This window comes from Ammospiza caudacuta, chromosome Z (genome assembly GCF_027887145.1).
Source record: "Ammospiza caudacuta isolate bAmmCau1 chromosome Z, bAmmCau1.pri, whole genome shotgun sequence".
Lineage (NCBI taxonomy): Eukaryota > Metazoa > Chordata > Aves > Passeriformes > Passerellidae > Ammospiza > Ammospiza caudacuta.
Genome location: NC_080632.1, coordinates 5,992,965 through 6,015,649, shown reverse-complemented (window position 1 = coordinate 6,015,649; position 22,685 = coordinate 5,992,965). Strand labels below are relative to the sequence as shown.

The window sequence follows — 22,685 nt, the reverse complement described above, 5'->3', positions numbered from 1 at the left end:
GAGGCCCCAAAGGGCTGGTGCCTGTGGGAGAGCATGTGGCTGCTTGGCTCAGGGAAGCTCTGTCCCTGGGATTCAGCAGTGCTATGGCCAAGTGCACACGTGGTAGTGCTGGAGGTCACGGACTTTTGTTTCTTTGTTTTCCCTTTTTGGAATGTTGTGTTTGGCTTGTGAGACTGCTCTGCAATTATTCTTGTGTAACTGTTCAGTTCTACGAAGTCTTTTGGGGCAGGTATCTTTTGGTTTTTGATAAGCTTCAAGGAAATGGTTGTGTTGTCCGTGAAGCTGTGGGGGGCCATTCTTATCCTGTGTTGCCGAAGAAAGGAAGTGAGTAGTTATGAAGCGTCCGACTGAGGCAAGAAAGCAGAACGGGGCAAGTTTTGGTTGTTGCATTTAGTGATGAAGTCTGCAGCTTTGGCAATTGATTTAGGGCCTGGTAGGAGGGTGAAGGTGCAAGTCCTTGACTGCTTTCTGCTGTTGCTCAGAACATGAAGGCCATCTAGAAATGGCTGATGCTGTAGTTAAAGTCAAATGGTCAAATCTGTGGCTGGGGAGCTGCGTTTCTCAGAAGGACCCCAGTGTGCAGTCGAAGATCAGCTGAACAAGAGCCAGCCTTGGACAACCTGTCCAAGAAGGCCAAGGGCATGGTGGCCTGTGTCAGCAGCAGTGGGGCAGCAAGAGAAGGGCAGCGAGCGTGGCCCTGTGCTGGGCAGTGCTGCGGCCACAGCTGGAGTGCTGTGTGCACTTGTGGGTTCCTGGGAAGCACAAAGTCATGGAGGGGCTGCAGTGTGTGCAGAGAAGGACAGAGCAGCTGGGCAAGGGAATGGAGCACAGGCCCAGTGAGGAGGTGCTGAGGGAGCTTTAGTCTGGACAATGGGAGGTTCATGAGGGACCTTCAGGCAGACTTCCATCAATCGCTACAACACAGTGCTCACCGCACAGACCATTTCTCTACTAAACCTGCTCTCACTGCAACCAAGGGTTTACACACTGGAGTGGGTGACATTCCATCTTATACCGTGCTGGCTTGTTGGTTTTCTAGAAGAGGTGTGCCCTGTTCATTTTCTCCATTTCCAGCAAGCCAAGATGCATCCGCACAAAATTTCCCGCCCTTTTCAGCACTGATGCAAATGCTCTTGAGTTACAGTTTTCCTTATCTGTATCAGCAGCAGTAAAGGTGTTGGTGTCTCCTTCTTACTTTTCCAATTCCAAGCTATTAAGAACCAAAACCTCTGTTTACGGATGCAACGTTGCTTGCCGACAGCAGTCAGGGAGGACTACCCAGCCTATATCCATCTAGAGTTCTGTTGAATTGGCCCATTTAAATTTGGTCAGTGGGTGTAAGAATCCCTATATCACTATGAAGTGTTCTGATTTGTCCTTAGAAGATGTGGTGGTAGATCTGAAAAGAAATGAGGTACTGAATTATAGGTCAAGGCCTGTGCCTCATGCTTCTCTCTTGCCACAGCTGACAGAACCAACAGCCGTCTCTCCCCTGGCTCCTGCTGCTCCTGTAGAAGAAGAAGCCCAAGAGGAGCAAATTGAGATGGATGAACGCCAGACTCCATCAGTGGCCACACCAGAGCCTGGATATCCTGAGCCCGTATGTGCCAGCTGTGGGTGGTGCTGTCTTTAGTGCAAGGCAGAGGTGCAAGCTTCAGAGCAACCAGCGCTTCCTGTTGCTGGCTGAGGATGCTGAGTGCTGCAGTGCTGCCAGGAGCTAGGGATTTCCTTCAGGCAGCGTCAGCAGAACTTGGCCTTTGACCTGTGATGTTGAGGCCCCAAAGGGCTGGTGCCTGTGGGAGAGCATCTGGCTGCTTGGCTCAGGGAATCTCTGTCTCTGGACTTGTACTTCGCTGTGGCCAATGGCATGTGAAACTGGTCTGGAGTTTTCTTGAGTTATTCTTCACATCTACAAAGTCTTTTCGGCCAACTGATTTTGGCTTTTGATATGGTGCAAGGAGATGGTTGTGTTATCCATGAAGCTGTGGGGGGCCATTCTTGTCCTGTCTCGCCAAGCAAAGAAAGTGAGTAGTAATGAAGCCTCCAAGTGAGGCAAGAAAGAAGAAGGGACAAGTTTCTGTTGATGCATTTAGTGATAAAAACTGTAGCTCAGGCAAGTCACTTGGGGCCTGGATTAAGTGTGAAGCTGCAAGTCCTTGACTGCTGTCATGTGTTGCTCAGAACATGATGGCAATCTTAGAAGAGTGGATGCTGAATTTGAAGGAAAATGTCCAACTCTGTGACTGGAGAGCTGTGTGGGTAAAAAGGCTCCAGGGAAGCGGTAGAAGATCAGCTGAACAAGAGCCAGCCCTGGACAAGGTGTCCAAGGAGGCCAAAGCCATGGTGGCCTGTGTCAGCAACAGTGGGGCAGCAGGAGCAGGGCAGTGAGCGTGGCCCTGTGCTGGGCAGCGCTGCGGCAACAGGTGGAGTGCTCTGTGCACTTGTGGGTTCCTGGGAAGCAGAAAGTCAAGGAGGGGCTGCAGTGTGTGCAGAGAAGGACAGGGGAGCTGGGCAAGGCTGCGGGAGCACAAGCCCAGGGAGGAGGTGCTGTGGAGCTTTAGCCTTGACAATTGGAGGTTCATGAGGGACTTTCAGGCAGACTTCCATCCATCCCTACACAACAGTGCTCACCACACGGGCCGTTTCCCTGCCAAATATCCCCTCACTAAATTCAGATGTTTTAGACACTGGAATGGGTGACACTTCCATCTTGTGGCTTGTTGGCTTGTTGGCTTGTTGGCTTGTTGGTTTGCCAGGAGAGGTTTGCCCTGATCATTTTCTCCCTTTCTAGTAAGCTAAGATGCTTTTCCACCACATTTCCTACCCTTTTCGAGGCCTGGATGAGATTGTCATCCAGTTAAGAGATTCCCATGTCTTCAGCTGCAGTAGCAAAGAGTTGGGGTCTCCTTCCTACTTTTCCAAATCAGAGCTTTCAAGAACTTAAAATTCTGTTTTACAGAGGCAACATTGCTTGCTGATAGCCACCATGGAGGAATATCAACCCTATATCCATCTAGAGTTCTGTTGAATTGGCCAATTTAAATTTGGTCAGTGGGTGTAAAAATCCCTATATCACTATGCAGTGTTCTGATTTCTCCTTAGAAGATGTGGTGGTAGATCTGAAAAGAAACGAGGTACTGAATTACATGTCATGGCCTGTGCCTCATGCTTCTCTCTTGCCACAGATGACAGAACCGAGAGCCATCTCTCCCCTGGCTCCTGCTGCTCCTGAAGAAGAAGTCCAAGAGGAGCAAATTGAGATGGATGAACATCAGACTCCATCATTGGTCACACCAGAGCCTGGATATCCTGAGCCTGTAAGTGCCAGTTGTGGGTTTTGCTGTCTTTGGTGCAAGGCAGAGGTGCAAGTTTCAGAGCAGTCAGCGCTTCCTATTGCTGGCTAAGGATGCTGAGTGCTGCAGTGCTGCCAGGAGCTAGGGATTTCCTGCAGGCGGTGACAGCAGAACTTGGCCTTTGACCTGTGATGTTAAGGCCCCAAACGGCTGGTGCCTCTGGGAGTGCATTAGGCTCCTTGGCTCAGGGAAGCTCTATTTCATGGCTTCTGCAGCACAGTGGCTGTGGGCACAAGTTGTAATGCTGTAGGTCACTGTTCTTTGTTTGTTTGTTTTCCGTTTTTTGAATGGTGTGCTTAGCTTGTGAGTCTGGTGTGAAGTTTTCTTGAGTTCTTCTTCAGTTCTACAAAGTCTTTTGGACCGGGTGACTTTTTGCTTTTGACAAGCTGGAAGGAGATGGTTATGTTGTTGGTGAAGCTGTGGGGGGCCATTCTTATCCTGTGTGTCCACAGAAAGAAAGTGAGTAGCTATGAAGCCTCCTGGTGAGGCTAGAAAGAAGAAAGGGGCAAGTTTCTGTTGAGGCATTTAGTGATGAAGTCTGTAGCTTTGGGAAGTGCCTTGTAAGCTGGAGTGGGGATGAAACTGCAAGTCCTTGACTGCTGTCATGTGTTGCTGAAAACAAGAAGGCCATCATGAAATGCTAAATGCTGTATTTGAAGGCAAATGGGCAACTCTGTGGCTGGGAAGCTGCATGAGTCAAAAGGCCCCAGGAGCACCATAGAAGATCAGTTGAACAAGAGCCAGCCATGGACCAGGTGTCCAAGAAGGCCAAGGGCTTGGTTGCCTGTGTCAGCAGCAGAGGGGCAGTAGGAGCAGGGCAGTGAGCATGGCCCTGTGCTGGGCAGCGCTGCAGCCACAGCAGGAGTGCTGTGTGCACTTGTGGGCCCTGGGAAGCAGAAAGTCCCTGAGGGGCTGCGGAGTTTTCACAAAAAGACACAGGAGCTGGGCAAGGGAATGGAGCACAAGCCCAGTGAGGAGGTGCTGAGGGAGCTTTAGTCTGGACAATGGGAGGTTCATGAGGGACCTTCAGGCAGACTTCCATCGATTGCTACAAGACAGTTCTCAGCACAAGGGCTGTTTCCCTATTAAACCTGCTCTCACTGCAACCAAGGGGTTTACGCACTGGAGTGGGTGGCTCTTCCATCTTGTGCCATGTTGGCTTTTTGGTTTTCTAGAAGAGGTATGCCCTGTTCATTTTCTCCTTTTCCAACAAGCCAAGATGCATCCGCACAACAATTCCCTCCCTGTTGAGCACTGGATGTGAATGCTCTCAAGTTAGAGTTTTCCTTATCTGCATCAGCAGCAGTAAAGGAGTTGGTGTGTCCTTTGTACTTTTCCTGTTCAGAGCTATTAAGAACCAAAACCTCAGTTTGCGGATGCAACGTTGCTTGCCGACAGCATTCAGGGAGGAATATCCAGCCTATATCCATCTAGAGTTCTGTTGAATTGGCCCATTTAAATTTAGTCAGTGGGTGTAAGAATCCCTATATCACTATGAAGTGTTCTGATTTGTTCTTAGAAGATGTGGTGGTAGATCTGAAAAGAAATGCTTCTCTCTTGCCACAGCTGACAGAACCAGCAGGTGTCTCTCCCCTGGCTCCCACTCCTCCTGAAGAAGAAGCCCAAGAGGAGCAAATTGAGATGGATGAACGCCAGACTCCATCAGTGGTCACACCAGAGCCTGCGTATTTCGAGCCGGTAAGTGCCAGTTGTGGGGTGTGCTGTGTTTAGTGCAAGGCAGAGGTACAAGCTTCAGAGCAGCCAGCACTTCCTGTTGCTGGCTGAGGATGCTGAGTGCTGGAGTGCTGCAGGGATCTCGGGATTTTCTGCAGGCGGCGACAGCAGAACTTGGCCTTTGACCTGTGATGTTGAGGCCCCAAAGGGCTGGTGCCTGTGGGAGAGCATCTGGCTGCTTGGGTCAGGGAAGCTCTATCTCTGGACTTGTACTTCGCTATGGCCAATGGCATGTGAAACTGGTCTGGAGTTTTCTTGAGTTATTCTTCACATCTACAAAGTCTTTTCGGCCAGCTGATTTTGGCTTTTGATATGGTGCAAGGAGATGGTTGTGTTATCCATGAAGCTGTGGGGGGCCATTCTTGTCCTGTCTAGCCAAGCAAAGAAAGTGAGTAGTAATGAAGCCTCCAAGTGAGGCAAGAAAGAAGAAGGGGCAAGTTTCTGTTGATGCATTTAGTGATGAAGACTGTAGCTCAGGCAAGTCATTTGGGGATTGGATTAAGTGTGAATCTGCAAGTCCTTGACTGCTGTCATGTGTTGCTGAAGACAAGCAAGCCGTCTTGAAAGGCTAAATGTTGTATTTGAAAGCAAATGGGCAACTCTGTGACTGGAGAGCTGCATGAGTCAAAAGGCCCCATGAACGCCATAGAAGACCAGCTGAAAAACAGCCAGCCCTGGACAAGGTGTCCAAGAAGGCCAAGGGCATGGTAGCCTATGTTAGCAGCAGTGGGGCAGCAGGAGCAGGTCAGTGAGCGTGGCCCTGTGCTGGGCAGCTCTGCGGCCACCACTGGAGTGCTGTGAGCACTTGTGGGCCCTGGGAAGCAGAAAGTCAAAGAGGGGCTGCAGTGTGTGCAGAGAAGGACAGGGGAGCTGGGCAAGGGAATGAAGCACAAGCCCAGTGAGGAGGTGCTGAGGGAGCTTTAGTCTGGACAATTGGAGGTTTATGAGGGACTTTCAGGCAGACTTCCATCAATCCCTACACAACAGTGCTCACCACACGGACCATTTCTCTGCCAAACATCCCCTCACTGAATTCAAGTGCTTTAGACACTGGAATGGGTGACACTTCCATCTTGTGCCTTTTTGGCTTTTTGGCTTGTTGGTTTTCTAGGAGAGGTTTGCCCTGATCATTTTCTCCTTTTCCAGAAGCTAAGATGCTTTTCCACCACATTTCCTACCCTTTTCCTGCCTGGATGAGATTGTCATGCAGTTAGAGTGTCCCATGTCTTCCACAGCAGTAGCAAAGAGTCTGGGTCTCCTTCCTACTTTTCCAAATCAGAGCTTTCAAGATCTTAAAATTCTGTTTTACAGAGGCAACATTGCTTGCTGATAGCCACCATGGAGGAATATCAACCTTATATCCATCCAGAGTTCTGTTGAATGGCCCATTTAAATTTGTTCAGTGGGACTAAGAATCCCTATATCACTATGCAGTGTTCTGATTTCTCCTTAGAAGATGTGGTGGTAGATCTGAAGATAAATGAGGTTCTGAATGATAGGTCATGGCCTGTGCCTCATGCTTCTCTCTTGCCACAGATGACAGAACCAACAGCCATCACTCCTCTGGCTGCCACTGCTCCTGAAGAAGAAGTCCAAGAGGAGCAAATTGAGATGGATGAACGCCAGACTCCATCATTGGTCACACCAGAGCCTGGATATCCTGAGCCTGTAAGTGCCAGTCGTGAGTTGTGCTGTCTTTGGTGCAAGGCAGAGGTGCAAGTTTCAGAGCAGCCAGCACTTCCTGTTGCTGGCTGAGGATGCTGAGTGCTGGAGTCCTGCCAGGAGCTAGGGATTTCCTGCAGGCAGTATCAGCAGAACTAGGCCTTTGACCTGTGATGTTGGGGTCCAAAACGCTGGTGCCTCTGGGAGTGCATCACACTGCTTGGCTCAGGGACGCTATATCTCTTGGCTTGGGCTGCACTATGGCTGATGGCATGTGAAACTGGTCTGGAGTTTTCAGGAGTTCTTCTTCAGTTCTACAAAGTCGTTTTGGCCCAGGTGGTTTTCTTGGCTTTTGATAAGGTGAAATGAATTTGTCTTTTGTTCATGAAGCTGTGGGGGAGCCATTATTACCCCGAGTTGCCAAAAAAAGTATATGAGCAGGTATGGAGCTGCCTGGTGAGGCAAAAAATCAGAAGGGGCAAGTTTCTGTTGTTGCATTTAGTGATGAAGTCTGCAGCTTTGGCAAGTGCCTTGTAAGCTTGAGCAGGGATGAAACTGCAAGTCCTTGACTTCTTTGTCTTGTTGCTCAGAAGTGGAAGGCCATCTACTAATGGTCGATGTCTTATTAATAGTCAAATGGGACAATCTGTGGCTGGGGAGCTGCGTGAGTTAAAAGGCCCCAGGGGGGCGGTAGAAGATCAGCTGAACAACAGCCAGCATGGGACCAGGTGTCCAAGAAGGCCAAGGGCATGGTGGGCTGTGTCAGCAGCAGTGGGGCAGCAGGAGCAGGGCAGTGAGCGTGGCCCTGTGCTGGGCAGCGCTGCGGCCACAGCTGGAGTGCTGTGTGCACTTGTGAGTCCCTGGGAAGCAGAAAGTGATGGAGGGGCTGCAGTGTGTGCACGGAATGACAGGGGAACTGGGCAAGGCTGTGGAGCACAAGACCCGGGAGGAGGTGCTGTGGAGCTTTAGTCTGGACAATGGGAGTCAGACGAGGAATCCTTAGACAGACATCCATCAATCCCTACATAACAGTGCTCACCACAAGGGCCCGTTTCCCTACCAGATATCCCCTCCCTGAATCTATGTCGTTTACATGCTGGAATGGGTAACACTTCAGTCTTGTGCCTTGTTGTCTAGTGGGCTTGTTGGCTTGTTGGTTTGCTAGGAGAGGTTTGCTCTGTCCATTTTCTCCTTTTCCAGCAAGCTAAGATGCTTCTGCACATTGTTTCATACCATTTTCCAACCCTGGATGCGGTTGTGATTCAGTTTGAATTTTTCATGTATGCAGCAGCAGTAGGAAAGGCGTTGCTGACACTTTCCTACTTTTCCAATTCACAGCTTTCAAAAACTACAAGCTGCATTGTACAGAGACAGCATTGCATGTTGATAGCAGCCAGGGAGGAATATCAACCCTATATGCATTGAGGTTTCTTTTGAATTGGCCCAATATAAAGTGGTTGGTGGGACTTAGAATCCCTATGTCGCTACGAATATTTCAGAATTCTCCTTAGAATTTGTGGCGGGACATTGGAATAGACATGAAGTTCTGAGTGATAGGTGGCAGCCTGTGCCTCATGCTTCTCTCTTGCGACAGATGACAGAACCAACAGCCATCTCACCCATGGCTCCCTCTGCTCCTGAAGAAGAATGCAAAGAGGAGCAAATTGAGATGGATGAACACCAGACTCCATCATTTGCCACACCAGAGCCTGGATATCATGAGCCTGTAAGTGACAGCTAATCTTGAGTGCAAGGCAGAGGTGCAAGTTTCAGAGCAGCCAGCGCTTCCTGTAGCTGGCTGAGGATGCTGAGTGCTGGAGTCCTGCCAGGAGCTAGGGATTTCCTGCAGGCGTGACCACAAAACTTGGCCTTTGACCTGTGATGTTGAGGCCCCAAATGGCTGCTGCCTCTGGGAGAGCATCTGGCTGCTTGGCTCAGGGACGCTCTATTTCAAGGCTTCTGCATCGTAGCGGCTGTGGGCATAAGTGATAATGCTGTAGGTCACTGTTCTTTGTTTGTTTTCCGTTTTTTGAATGGTGTGCTTAGCTTGTGAGTCTGGTGTGAAGTTTTCTTGAGTTCTTCTTCAGTTCTACAAAGTCTTTTGTACCAGGTGACTTTTTGCTTTTGACAAGCTGGAAGGAGATGGTTATGTTGTTGGTGAAGCTGTGGGGGGCCATTCTTATCCTGTGTGGCCAAAGAAAGAAAGTGAGTAGCTATGAAGCCTCCTTGTGAGGCAAGAAAGCAGAAGGGTCAAGTTTCTGTTGTTGCATTTAGTGATGAAGTCTGTAGCTTTGGGAAGTGCCTTGTAAGCTGGAGTGGGGATGAAACTGCAAGTCCTTGACTGCTGTCATGTGTTGCTGAAAACAAGAAGGCCATCATGAAATGCTAAATGCTGTATTTGAAGGCAAATGGGCAACTCTGTGGCTGGGAAGCTGCATGAGTCAAAAGGCCCCAGGAGCACCATAGAAGATCAGTTGAACAAGAGCCAGCCGTGGACCAGGTGTCCAAGAAGGCCAAGGGCTTCTTGAAGGTCTGTGTCAGCAGCAGAGGGGCAGCAGGAGCAGGGCAGCGAGTGTGGCCCTGTGCTGGGCCGCGCTGTGTCCACAGCTGGAGTGCTGTGTGCACTTGTGGGCCCTGGGAAGCAGAAAGTCCCTGAGGGGCTGCGGAGTTTTCACAAAAAGACACAGGAGCTGGGCAAGGGAATGGAGCACAAGCCCAGTGAGGAGGTGCTGAGGGAGCTTTAGTCTGGACAATGGGAGGTTCATGAGGGACCTTCAGGCAGACTTCCATCGATTGCTACAAGACAGTTCTCAGCACAAGGGCTGTTTCCCTATTAAACCTACTCTCACTGCAACCAAGGGGTTTACGCACTGGAGTGGGTGGCTCTTCCATCTTGTGCCATGTTGGCTTTTTGGTTTTCTAGAAGAGGTATGCCCTGTTCATTTTCTCCTTTTCCAACAAGCCAAGATGCATCCGCACAACAATTCCCTCCCTGTTGAGCACTGGATGTGAATGCTCTCAAGTTAGAGTTTTCCTTATCTGCATCAGCAGCAGTAAAGGAGTTGGTGTGTCCTTTGTACTTTTCCTGTTCAGAGCTATTAAGAACTAAAACCTCTGTTTTACGGATGCAACGTTGCTTGCTGATAGCGGTCAGGGAAGAATAACAACCTCATATCCATCTAGAGTTCTGTTGAATTGGCCCATTTAAATTTAGTCAGTGGGTGTAAGAATCCCTATAACACTATGAAGTGTTCTGATTTCTCCTAAAACATGTGGTGGTAGATCTGAAAATAAATGAGGTACTGAATTATAGGTCATGGCCTGTGCCTCATGCTTCTCTCTTGCCACAGCTGACAGAACCAACAGCCGTCACTCCTCTGGCTCCTGCTGGTCCTGAAGAAGAAGCCCAAGAAGAGCAAATTGAGATGGGTGAACGCCAGACTCCATCAGTGGCCACACCAGAGCCTGGATATCCTGAGCCTGTAAGTGCCAGTTGTGGGTTGTGCTGTCTTTGGTGCAAGGCAGAGGTAAAACTTTTGGAGCAGCCAGTGCTTACTGTTTCTAGCTGAGGATGCTGAGTGCTGGAGTCCTGTCAGGAGCTCGGAATTTCCTGCAGGCCGCATCAGTAGAACTTGGCTTTTGACGTGTGATGTTGGGGCTCTAAAGGGCAGGTGCCTCTGGGAGTGCATCTGGCTGCTTGGTTCATGGAAACTCTGTCTCTTGGCTTGTGCTGCACTATAGCCGATGGCATGTGAAACTGGTTTGGAGTTTTCTGGAGTTTTCTGGAGTTCTTCTTCAGTTCTACAAACTTGTTTTGGCCCAGGTGTTTTTTGACTTTTGATAAGGTGCAATGAGTTGGTCTTTTATCCATGAAGCTGTGGGGGATCCATTATTACCCCGAGCTGCCAAAGAAAGTGAGCAGGAATGGAGCCGCCTGGTGAGGTAAAAAATCAGAAGAGGCAAGTTTCTATGGTTGCATTTAGTGATGAAGACTGCAGCTTTGGCAAGTGCCTTGTAAGCTTGAGCAGGGATGAAACTGCAAGTCCTTGACTGCATTGTCTTGTTGCTCAGAAGTGGAAGGCCATCTACTAATGGTCGATGTCTCATTAAAAGTCAAATGGGACAATCTGTGGCTGGGGAGCTGCATGAGTCAAAAGGACCCAGGGGGGCGGTAGAAGATCAGCTGAACAACAGCCAGCATGGGACCAGGTGTCCAAGAAGGCCAAGGGCATGGTGGGCTGTGTCAGCAGCAGTGGGGCAGCAGGAGCAGGGCAGTGAGCGTGGCCCTGTGCTGGGGAGCACTGCGGCCACAGCTGGAGTGCTGTGTGCACTTGTGGGTCCTTGGGAAGCAGAAAGTGATGGAGGGGCTGCAGTGTGTGCAGAGAAGGACGGGAGCTGGGCAAGGGAATGGAGCACAGGCCCAGTGAAGAGGTGCTGAGGGAGCTTTAGTCTGGACAATGGGAGGGTCATGAGGGACCTTCAAGCAGACTTCCATCGATTGCTAAAACACAGTGCCCAGCACAAGGGCTGTTTCGCTTCTAAACCTGCACTTACTGCAACCAAGGGATTTATACTCTGGAGTGGGTGAAATTCCATCTTGTGCTGTGTTGGCTTTTTGGTTTTCTAGAAGAAGTGTGCCCTGTTCATTTTCTCCTTTTCCAGCAAGTCAAGATGCTTCCGCAAAACCTTTCCCTCCGTGCTGAGCACTGGATAAGAATGCTATTGAGTTAGGGTTTTCCACATCTGCAGCAGCAGCAGTAAAAGACTTGGTGTCTCCTTCCTACTTTTCCCATTTAGAGCTATTTATTAAGAAATAAAACCTCTGTTTTATGGATGCAGTGTTGCTTGCTGACAGCAGTCAGGGAGGAATATCAACGCAATATCCATCTAGACTTCTGCTGAATGGCCCATTTAAATTTGGTCAGTGGGCGTAAGAATCCCTATATCACTATGAAGAGTTCTGATTTGTCCTTAGACGATGTGGTGGTAGATCTGAAAAGAAATGAGGTTCTGAATGATAGGTCATGGCATGTGCCTCATGCTTCTCTCTTGCCACAGCTTACAGAACCAATAGTCGTCTCTCCCCTGGCTCCTGCTGCTCCTGAAGAAGAAGTCCAAGCGGAGCAAATTGAGATGGATGAACACCAGACTCCATCTTTGCCCACACCAGAGCCGGAATCTTCTGAGCCTGTAAGTGCCAATTGTGGGGTGTGCTGTGTTTAGTGCAAGGCAGAGGTGCAAGTTTTGGAGTAGTCAGCGCTTCCTGTTGCTGGCTGAGGATGCTGAGTGCTGGAGTCCTGCCAGGAGCTAGGGATTTCCTTCAGGCAGCGTCAGCAGAAATTGACCGTTGATCTGTGATGTTGAGGCCCCAAAGGGCTGGTGCCTCTGGGAGAGCATCTGGCTCCTTGGCTCTGGGAAGCTCTATCTCTGGGCTTCTGCAGTGCTATGGCCCAGGGCACACGAGGTAGTGCTGGAGGTCATGGACCTTTGTTTTTTGGTTTTCCCCTTTTGGAATGGTGTGTTTGGCTTGTGAGACTGCTCTGCAATAATTCTTGTATAATTCTTGAGTTCTAAGAAGTCTTTTGGGCCAGATGTCTTTTGGTTTTTGATAAGATTCAAGAAAATGGTTGTTTTGTCCATGAAGCTGTGGGGGGCCATTCTTATCCTTTGTTGCCAAAGAAAGAAAGTGTGTAGCTATGAAGCCTCCGAGTGAGGCAAGAAAGGAGAAGGGGCAAGTTTCTCGTGAGGCATTTAGTGATGAAGTCTGGAGTTTTGGCAATTGCCTCACGGCCTGGAATGCGCGTGAGCTGCAAGCCCTTGACTGCTTTGTGCTGTTGCTCAGAACATGAGGGCCATCTAGAAATGGCTGATGCTTTATTTAAAGTCAAATGGTCAAATCTGTGGCTGGGGAGCTGCGTTCCTCAGAAGGCCCCAGTGGGTGTGGTAAAAGATCAGATGAACAAGAGCCAGCCTGGGGACCAGGTGTCCAAGGAGGCCAAGGGCATGGTGGGCTGTGCCAGCAGCAGTGGGGCAGCAGGATCAGGGTAGTGAGCGTGGTCCTGTGCTGGGCAGCGCTGCGGCCACAACTGGAGTGCTGTGTGCACTTGTGAGCCCCTGGGAAGCAGAAAGTGATGGAGGGGCTGCAGTGTGTGCAGAGAAGGACAGGGAGCTGGGCAAGGGAATGGAGCACAGGCCCAGTGAGGAGGTGCTGAGGGAGCTTTTTTCAGACAACAGGAGGCTCACGAGTGATCTTCAGGCAGACTTCCATCCATCCCTACGCAACAGTGCTCACCACACAAGCCATTTCTCTACTAAACATCCTCCCACTGCATCCAAGTGCTCTAGACACTGGAGTGGGTGACACTTCCAACTTGTGCCTTGTTAGCTTGTTGGCTTGTTGGTTTGCTAGGAGAGGTTTGCCCTGATCATTTTCTCTTTTTCCGGCAAGCAAAGATGCTTCTGCACAGCGTTTCCTGCCCCTTTTGCGGCACTGGAGGACGTTTTGATCCAGTTTTAAGTTTTCACATCTTCAGCTGCCACCGCAAATTCATTACTGTGGCTTTCCTACTTTTCATTCCAGAGCGGAAAGCTGCGATTTACAGAAATAAGGTTGCTTGCAGATAGCGGCCAGGGAGGAATATCAACCTCAAATGCATCTAGAGTTCTGTTGAATTGGCCCATTTTAAATTGGTCGGTGGGATTTAGAATCCCTATGTCACTATGAAATGTTTTGATTTCTCCTTAGAATTTAGGTAGGACATCAGAAAAGAAATGAGGTTCTAAAGGACAGTTGACAGCCTGTCCCTCATGCTTCTCTCTTGCCACAGGTTACAGAACCAATAGCCATCTCTCCCCTGGCTCCCGCTGCTCCTGGAGAAGAAGCCCAAGAGGAGCAAATTGAGGTGGAGGAGCACCAGACTCCATCATTGGCCACACCAGAGCCTGGATATCATGAGTCCGTAAGTGCCACTTGTGGGTTGTGCTGTTGTTAGAGCAAGGCAGAGGTGGAAGATTCAGAGCAGCCAGCTCTTCCTATTGCTAACTGAGTATGCTGAGTGCTGGTATGCTGCCAGGAGCTAGGGATTTCCTGCCGGCAGTGACAGCAGAACTTGGACATTGACCTGTGATATTGAGGCCCCAAATGGCTGCTGCCTCTGGGAGAGCATCACACTGCTTGGCTCAGGGACGCTCTATTTCAAGGCTTCTGCATCGTAGCGGCTGTGGGCATAAGTGATAATGCTGTAGGTCACTGTTCTTTGTTTGTTTTCCGTTTTTTGAATGGTGTGCTTAGCTTGTGAGTCTGGTGTGAAGTTTTCTTGAGTTCTTCTTCAGTTCTACAAAGTCTTTTGTACCAGGTGACTTTTTGCTTTTGACAAGCTGGAAGGAGATGGTTATGTTGTTGGTGAAGCTGTGGGGGGCCATTCTTATCCTGTGTGGCCAAAGAAAGAAAGTGAGTAGCTATGAAGCCTCCTTGTGAGGCAAGAAAGCAGAAGGGTCAAGTTTCTGTTGTTGCATTTAGTGATGAAGTCTGTAGCTTTGGGAAGTGCCTTGTAAGCTGGAGTGGGGATGAAACTGCAAGTCCTTGACTGCTGTCATGTGTTGCTGAAAACAAGAAGGCCATCATGAAATGCTAAATGCTGTATTTGAAGGCAAATGGGCAACTCTGTGGCTGGGAAGCTGCATGAGTCAAAAGGCCCCAGGAGCACCATAGAAGATCAGTTGAACAAGAGCCAGCCGTGGACCAGGTGTCCAAGAAGGCCAAGGGCTTCTTGAAGGTCTGTGTCAGCAGCAGAGGGGCAGCAGGAGCAGGGCAGCGAGTGTGGCCCTGTGCTGGGCCGCGCTGTGTCCACAGCTGGAGTGCTGTGTGCACTTGTGGGCCCTGGGAAGCAGAAAGTCCCTGAGGGGCTGCGGAGTTTTCACAAAAAGACACAGGAGCTGTGCAAGGGAATGGAGCACAGGCCCAGTGAGGAGGTGCTGAGGGAGCTTTAGTCTGGATAATGAGAGGGTCATGAGGGACCTTCAGGCAGACTTCCATCAGTCGCTAAAACACAGTGCTCAGCACAAGGGCTGTTTCCCTATTAAACGTGCTCTCACTGCAACCAAGGGATTTACGCACTGGAGTGGGTGACATTCCATCTTGTGCTGTGTTGGCTTTTTGGTTTTCTAGAAGAGGTATGCTCTGTTCATTTTTTCCTTTTCCAGGAAGCGAAGATGCTTCCGCACAACATTTCCCGCTCTTTTGAGGACTGGATAAGAATGCTATTGAGTTAGGGTTTTCCACATCTGCAGCAGCAGTAGTAAAAGAGTTGGTGTCTCCTTCCTACTTTTCCCATTTAGAGCTATTTATTAAGAACTAAAACCTCTGTTTTATGGATGCAGTGTTGCTTGCTGACAGCAGTCAGGGAGGAATATCAACGCAATATCCATCTAGACTTCTGCTGAATTCAGCTATTTTAATTTGTTCAGTGGGACTAAGAATCCCTTTATCACTATGAAGTGTTCTGATTTCTCCTAAGAACATGTGGTGGTAGATCTGAAAAGAAATGAGGTCCTGTATGAGAGGTCATGGCCTGTGCCTCATGCTTCTCTCTTGCCACAGCTGACAGAACCAACAGCTGTCTCTCCCCTGGCTCCCGCTGCTCCTGAAGAAGAAGTCCAAGAAGAGCAAATTGAGATGGATGAACGCCAGACTCTATCTTTGCCCACACCAGAGCCGGAATATTCTGAGTCTGTGAGTGCCAGTTGTGCGTGATGCTGTCTTTAGTGCAAGGCAGAGGTGCAAGCTTCAGAGTAGCCAGCACTTCCTGTTGCTGGCTGAGGATGCTGAGTGCCGGAGTGCGGCCAGGAACTAGGGATTTCCTGCCGGCAGCGACAGCAGAACTTGGCCTTTGACCTGTGATGTTGGTCGCCCAAACGGACTGTTGCCTCTGGGAGAGCATCTGGCTCCTTGGCTCTGGGAAGCTCTGTGTCTGGGCTTCTGCAGTGCTATGGCCCAGGGCACACGAGGTAGTGCTGGAGGTCATGGACCTTTGTTTTTTGGTTTTCCCCTTTTGGAATGGTGTGTTTGGCTTGTGAGACTGCTCTGCTATAATTCTTGAGTAATTCTTGAGTTCTAAGAAGTCTTTGGGGCCAGATGTCATTTGGTTTTTGATAAGCTTCAAGGAAAGGGTTGTTTTGTCCATGAAGCTGTGGGGGGCCATTCTTATCCTTTGTTGCCGAAGAAAGAAAGTGAGTAATTATGAAGCCTCCAAGGGAGGCAAGAAAGCAGAAGGGGCAAGTTTCTGTTGAGGCATTTAGTGATGAAGTCTGGAGTTTTGGCAATTGCCTCAGGGCCTGGAATGCGCGTGAGCTGCAAGTCCTTGACTGCTTTGTGCTGTTGCTCAGAACATGAGGGCCATCTAGAAATGGCTGATGCTTTATTTAAAGTCAAATGGTCAAATCTGTGGCTGGGGAGCTGCGTTCCTCAGAAGGCCCCAGTGGGTGTGGTAAAAGATCAGATGAACAAGAGCCAGCCTGGGACCAGGTGTCCAAGGAGGCCAAGGGCATGGTGGGCTGTGTCAGCAGCAGTGGGGCAGCAGGATCAGGGCAGTAAGCGTGGCCCTGTGCTGGGCAGCGCTGCAGCCACAACTGGAGTGCTGTGTGCACTTGTGAGCCCCTGGGAAGCAGAAAGTGATGGAGGGGCTGCAGTGTGTGCAGAGAAGGACAGGAGAGCTGGGCAAGGGAATGGAGCACAGGCCCAGTGAGGAGGTGCTGAGGGAGCTTTTTTCAGACAACAGGAGGCTCACGAGTGATCTTCAGGCAGACTTCCATCCATCCCTACGCAACAGTGCTCACCACACAAGCCATTTCTCTACTAAACATCCTCCCACTGCATCCAAGTGCTCTAGACACTGGAGTGGGTGACACTTCCAACTTGTGCCTTGTTAGCTTGTTGGCTTGTTGGTTTGCTAGGAGAAGTTTGCCCTGATCATTTTCTCTTTTTCCGGCAAGCAAAGATGCTTCTGCACAGCGTTTCCTGCCCCTTTTGCGGCACTGGAGGATGTTTTGATCCAGTTTTAAGTTTTCACATCTTCAGCTGTCATCGCAAATTCATTACTGTGGCTTTCCTGCTTTTCATTCCAGAGCGGAAAGCTGCGATTTACAGAAATAAGGTTGCTTGCAGATAGCGGCCAGGGAGGAATATCAACCTCAAATGCATCTAGAGTTCTGTTGAATTGGCCCATTTTAAATTGGTCGGTGGGATTTAGAATCCCTATGTCACTATGAAATGTTTTGATTTCTCCTTAGAATTTAGGTAGGACATCAGAAAAGAAATGAGGTTCTAAAGGACAGTTGACAGCCTGTCCCTCATGCTTCTCTCTTGCCACAGGTTACAGAACCAATAGCCATCTCTCCCCTGGCTCCCGCTGCTCCTGGAGAAGAAGCCCAAGAGGAGCAAATTGAGGTGAAGGAGCACCAGACTCCATCATTTGCCACACCAGAGCCTGGATATCATGAGTCCGTAAGTGCCACTTGTGGGTTGTGCTGTCTTTAGAGCAAGGCAGAGGTGGAAGTTTCAGAGCAGCCAGCTCTTCCTATTGCTAACTGAGGATGCTGAGTGCTGGTGTGCTGCCAGGAGCTAGGGATTTCCTGCAGGCAGCGACAGCAGAACTTTCACCAGTGATGTTGAGACCCCAAATGGCTGCTGCCTCTGGGAGAGCATCTGGCTGCTTGGCTCAGGGACGCTCTATTTCAAGGCTTCTGCATCGTAGCGGCTGTGGGCACAAGTTGTAATGCTGTTGGTCACTGGTCTTTGTTTGTTTGTTTTCCGTTTTTTGAATGGTGTGCTTAGCTTGTGAGTCTGGTGTGAAGTTTTCTTGAGTTCTTCTTCAGTTCTACAAAGTCTTTTGTACCAGGTGACTTTTTGCTTTTGACAAGCTGGAAGGAGATGGTTATGTTGTTGGTGAAGCTGTGGGGGGCCATTCTTATCCTGTGTGGCCAAAGAAAGAAAGTGAGTAGCTATGAAGCCTCCTTGTGAGGCAAGAAAGCAGAAGGGTCAAGTTTCTGTTGTTGCATTTAGTGATGAAGTCTGTAGCTTTGGGAAGTGCCTTGTAAGCTGGAGTGGGGATGAAACTGCAAGTCCTTGACTGCTGTCATGTGTTGCTGAAAACAAGAAGGCCATCATGAAATGCTAAATGCTGTATTTGAAGGCAAATGGGCAACTCTGTGGCTGGGAAGCTGCATGAGTCAAAAGGCCCCAGGAGCACCATAGAAGATCAGTTGAACAAGAGCCAGCCGTGGACCAGGTGTCCAAGAAGGCCAAGGGCTTCTTGAAGGTCTGTGTCAGCAGCAGAGGGGCAGCAGGAGCAGGGCAGCGAGTGTGGCCCTGTGCTGGGCCGCGCTGTGTCCACAGCTGGAGTGCTGTGTGCACTTGTGGGCCCTGGGAAGCAGAAAGTCCCTGAGGGGCTGCGGAGTTTTCACAAAAAGACACAGGAGCTGTGCAAGGGAATGGAGCACAGGCCCAGTGAGGAGGTGCTGAGGGAGCTTTAGTCTGGATAATGAGAGGGTCATGAGGGACCTTCAGGCAGACTTCCATCAGTCGCTAAAACACAGTGCTCAGCACAAGGGCTGTTTCCCTATTAAACGTGCTCTCACTGCAACCAAGGGATTTACGCACTGGAGTGGGTGACATTCCATCTTGTGCTGTGTTGGCTTTTTGGTTTTCTAGAAGAGGTATGCTCTGTTCATTTTTTCCTTTTCCAGGAAGCGAAGATGCTTCCGCACAACATTTCCCGCTCTTTTGAGGACTGGATAAGAATGCTATTGAGTTAGGGTTTTCCACATCTGCAGCAGCAGTAGTAAAAGAGTTGGTGTCTCCTTCCTACTTTTCCCATTTAGAGCTATTTATTAAGAACTAAAACCTCTGTTTTATGGATGCAGTGTTGCTTGCTGACAGCAGTCAGGGAGGAATATCAACGCAATATCCATCTAGACTTCTGCTGAATTCAGCTATTTTAATTTGTTCAGTGGGACTAAGAATCCCTTTATCACTATGAAGTGTTCTGATTTCTCCTAAGAACATGTGGTGGTAGATCTGAAAAGAAATGAGGTCCTGTATGAGAGGTCATGGCCTGTGCCTCATGCTTCTCTCTTGCCACAGCTGACAGAACCAACAGCTGTCTCTCCCCTGGCTCCCGCTGCTCCTGAAGAAGAAGTCCAAGAAGAGCAAATTGAGATGGATGAACGCCAGACTCTATCTTTGCCCACACCAGAGCCGGAATATTCTGAGTCTGTGAGTGCCAGTTGTGCGTGATGCTGTCTTTAGTGCAAGGCAGAGGTGCAAGCTTCAGAGTAGCCAGCACTTCCTGTTGCTGGCTGAGGATGCTGAGTGCCGGAGTGCGGCCAGGAACTAGGGATTTCCTGCCGGCAGCGACAGCAGAACTTGGCCTTTGACCTGTGATGTTGGTCGCCCAAACAGACTGCTGCCTCTGGGAGAGCATCTGGCTCAATGGCTCTAGGAAGCTCTGTGTCTGGGCTTCTGCAGTGCTATGGCCCAGGGCACACGAGGTAGTGCTGGAGGTCATGGACCTTTGTTTTTTGGTTTTCCCCTTTTGGAATGGTGTGTTTGGCTTGTGAGACTGCTCTGCTATAATTCTTGAGTAATTCTTGAGCTCTAAGAAGTCTTTTGGGCCAGATGTCTTTTGAGTTTTGATAAGCTTCAAGGAAAGGGTTGTTTTGTCCATGAAGCTTTGGGGGGCCATTCTTATCCTGTGTAGCTGAATAAAGAAAGTGAGTAATTATGAAGCCTCTGAGTGAGGCAAGAAAGCGGAAGGGGAAAGTCTCTGTTGAGGCATTTAGTGATGAAGACTGCAGCTTTGGCAAGTGACTCGGGGCCTCGACTGGGGGTGAAGCTGCAAGTCCTTGACTACTTTCTGGTGTTGCTCAGAACATGAAGGCCATCTTAGAACAATGAATGCTGTATTTGAAGGAAAATGTGCAACTCTGTGAATGGAAAGCTGTGTGGGTCAAAAGGTCACAGGGGAGCCGTTGATGGTCAGCTGAACAAGAGCCAGCCTGGGACCAGGTGTCCAAGAAGGCCAAGGGCATGGTGGGCTGTGTCAGCAGCAGTGGGGCAGCAGGAGCAGGGCAGTGAGCGTGGCTCTGTGCTGGGCAGCGCTGTGGCCACCACTGGAGTGCTGTGTGCACTTGTGGGCCCTGGGAAGCAGAAAGTCCCTGAGAGGCTGCAGTGTGTGCAGAGAAGGACAGGGGAGCTGGGCAAGGGAAAGGAGCACAAGGCCAGGGAGGAGGTGCTGAGGGAGCTTTAGCCTGGACAATTGGAGGTTCATGAGGGACTTTCAGGCAGACTTCCATCCATCCCTACACAACAGTGCTCACTACATGGGCCATTTTCCTGCCAATCATCCCCTCACTGAATTCAAGTGCTTTAGACAGTGGAATGGGTGACACTTCCATCTTGTGCCTTGTTAGCTTGTTGGCTTGTTGGTTTGCGAGGAGAGGTTTGCCCTGATCATTTTCTCCTTTTCCTGCAGCTAAGATGCTTTTCCACATCTTTTCCTACTCTTTTGCAGCCTAGGATGAGATTGTCATCCAGTTAGATTTTTCCACGTATTCAGCTGCAGTGGCAAAGATTTGGGGTCTCCTTCCTACTTTTACAAATCAGAGCTATCAAGAACGTAAAATTCTGTTTTACAGAGGCAACATTGCTTTCTGATAGCCACCATGGAGGAATATCAACCATATATCCATCTAGAGTTCTGTTGAATATGCCCATTTTAATTTGTTCAGTGGGACTAAGAATCCCTATATCACTATGAAGTGTTCTGATTTCTCCTAAGAACATGTGGTGGTAGATCTGAAAAGAAATGAGGTCCTGAATTATAGGTCATGGCCTGTGCCTCATGCTTCTCTCTTGCCACAGATGACAGAATCAACGGCTGTCTTTCCCCTGGCTCCTGCTGCTCCTGAAGAAGGATGCAAAGAGGAGCAAATTGAGATGGATGAATGCCAGACTCCATCACTGCCCACACCAGAGCCTGGATATCCTGAGCCTGTAAGTGACTGCTAGTCTTGAGTGCAAGGCAGAGGTGCAAGTTTCAGAGCAGCCAGCGCTTCCTATTGCTGGCTGAGGATGCTGAGTGCTGGAGTGCTGCCAGGAGCTCGGGATTTCCTGCCTGTAGGGACTGCCAGGAGAACTTGGCCTTTGACCTGTGATGTTGAGGCCCTAAAGGGCTGGTGCCTCTGGGAGAGCATCTGGCTGCTTGGCTCGGGGAAGCTCTGTCTCTGGGCTTCTGCAGTGCAGTGGCTGTGGGCACAAGTTGTAATACTGTAGGTCACTGGTCTTTGTTTTTTTCCGTTTTTGGAAAGATGTGTTTAGATTGTGAGTCTGGTGTGGAGTTTTCTTGAGTTCTTCTTCAGTTCTACAAAGTCTTTTGGACCAGGTGACTTTTTGCTTTTGACAAGCTTCAAGGAGATGGTTATGTTGTTGGTGAAGCTGTGGGGAGCTATTCTTATCCTGTGTGGCCAAAGAAAGAAAGTGAGAAGTTATGAAGCCTCCTTTTGAGGCAAGAAAGCAGGAGGGGCAAGTTTCTGTTGTTGCATTTAGTGATGAAGTCTGTAGCTTTGGGAAGTGCCTTGTAAGCTGGAGTGGGGATGAAACTGCAAGTCCTTGACTGCTGTCACGTGTTGCTGAAAGCATGAAGGCCATCTTGAAATGCTAAATGCTGTATTTGAAGGCAAATGGGCAACTCTGTGGCTGGGAAGCTGCATGAGTCAAAAGGCCCCAGGAGCACCATAGAAGATCAGTTGAACAAGAGCCAGCCATGGACCAGGTGTCCAAGAAGGCCAAGGGCTTGGTTGCCTGTGTCAGCAGCAGAGGGGCAGCAGGAGCAGGGCAGTGAGCGTGGCCCTGTGCTGGGCATCGCTGCAGCCACAGCAGGAGTGCTGTGTGCACTTGTGGGCCCTGGGAAGCAGAAAGTCATGGACAGGCTGACGTGTTTTCACAAAAAGACACAGGAGCTGGGCAAGGGAATGGAGCACAAGCCCAGTGAGGAGGTGCTGAGGGGGCTTTAGTCTGGACAATGGGAGGTTCCTGATGGACCTTCAGGCAGACTTCCATCAGTCGCTACCACACAGTTCTCAGCACAAGGGCTGTTTCCCTACTAAACCTTCTCTCACTGCAACCAAGGGGTTTTATACACTTGAGTAGGTGACATTCCATCTCGTACCTTTTTGGCTTGTTGGTCTTCTAGGAGACATTTGCCCCTTTTCATTTTATTCTTTACCATCAAGCAATCATGATTCTGCATGACATTTCCTACCCTTTTGCAGCCCAGGATGTGATTGTGATCCAGTTAGAGTTTTCCACGTATCCAGCTGCAGTAGCAAAGGAGGTGCTTTCTCTTTCCTACTTGTCCATGTAATAGCTTTCTGGAACTAAAAGTTTAATTTTACAGACAGAGCGTTGCTTGCAGATGGCAGTCAGGGAGGAATATCAACCATCTATCCATCTAGAGTTCTTTTGCATTGGCCCATTCTAATTTGGTCAGTGGGGTTTAGAATCCCTGTGTTGCTACAAAATGTTCTGATTTCACCCTGAAAGATGTGGTGGTAGATCTGATCAGAAATGAGTTTTTAAATGCTACATGAAAGCCTGTCCCTCATGCTTCTCTCTTGCCACAGATGACAGAACCAAAAGCTGTCTCTCCCCTGGTTCCTGCTGCTCCTGGAGAAGAAGCCCAAGAGAAACAAATTGAGGTGGATGAGCCCCAGCCTCCATCAGTGGTCACACCAGAACCTGGATATCCTGAGCCTGTAAGTGCCAGTTGTGGGTTGTGCTGTCTTTAGTGCAAGGCAGAGGTGGAAGTTTTAGAGCAGCCAGCGCTTCCTGTTGCTGGCTGAGGATGCTGAGTGCTGGAGTCCTGCCAGGAGCTAGGGATT

At 49.5% G+C, this 22,685-nt stretch overlaps 1 pseudogene; it reads left to right on the top strand.

The window, feature by feature from the left end:
- LOC131571252 (serine/threonine-protein kinase PAK 3-like) overlaps positions 1 to 22,685 on the top strand; it is a 79,214-nt pseudogene that overhangs the window by 26,692 nt on the left and 29,837 nt on the right.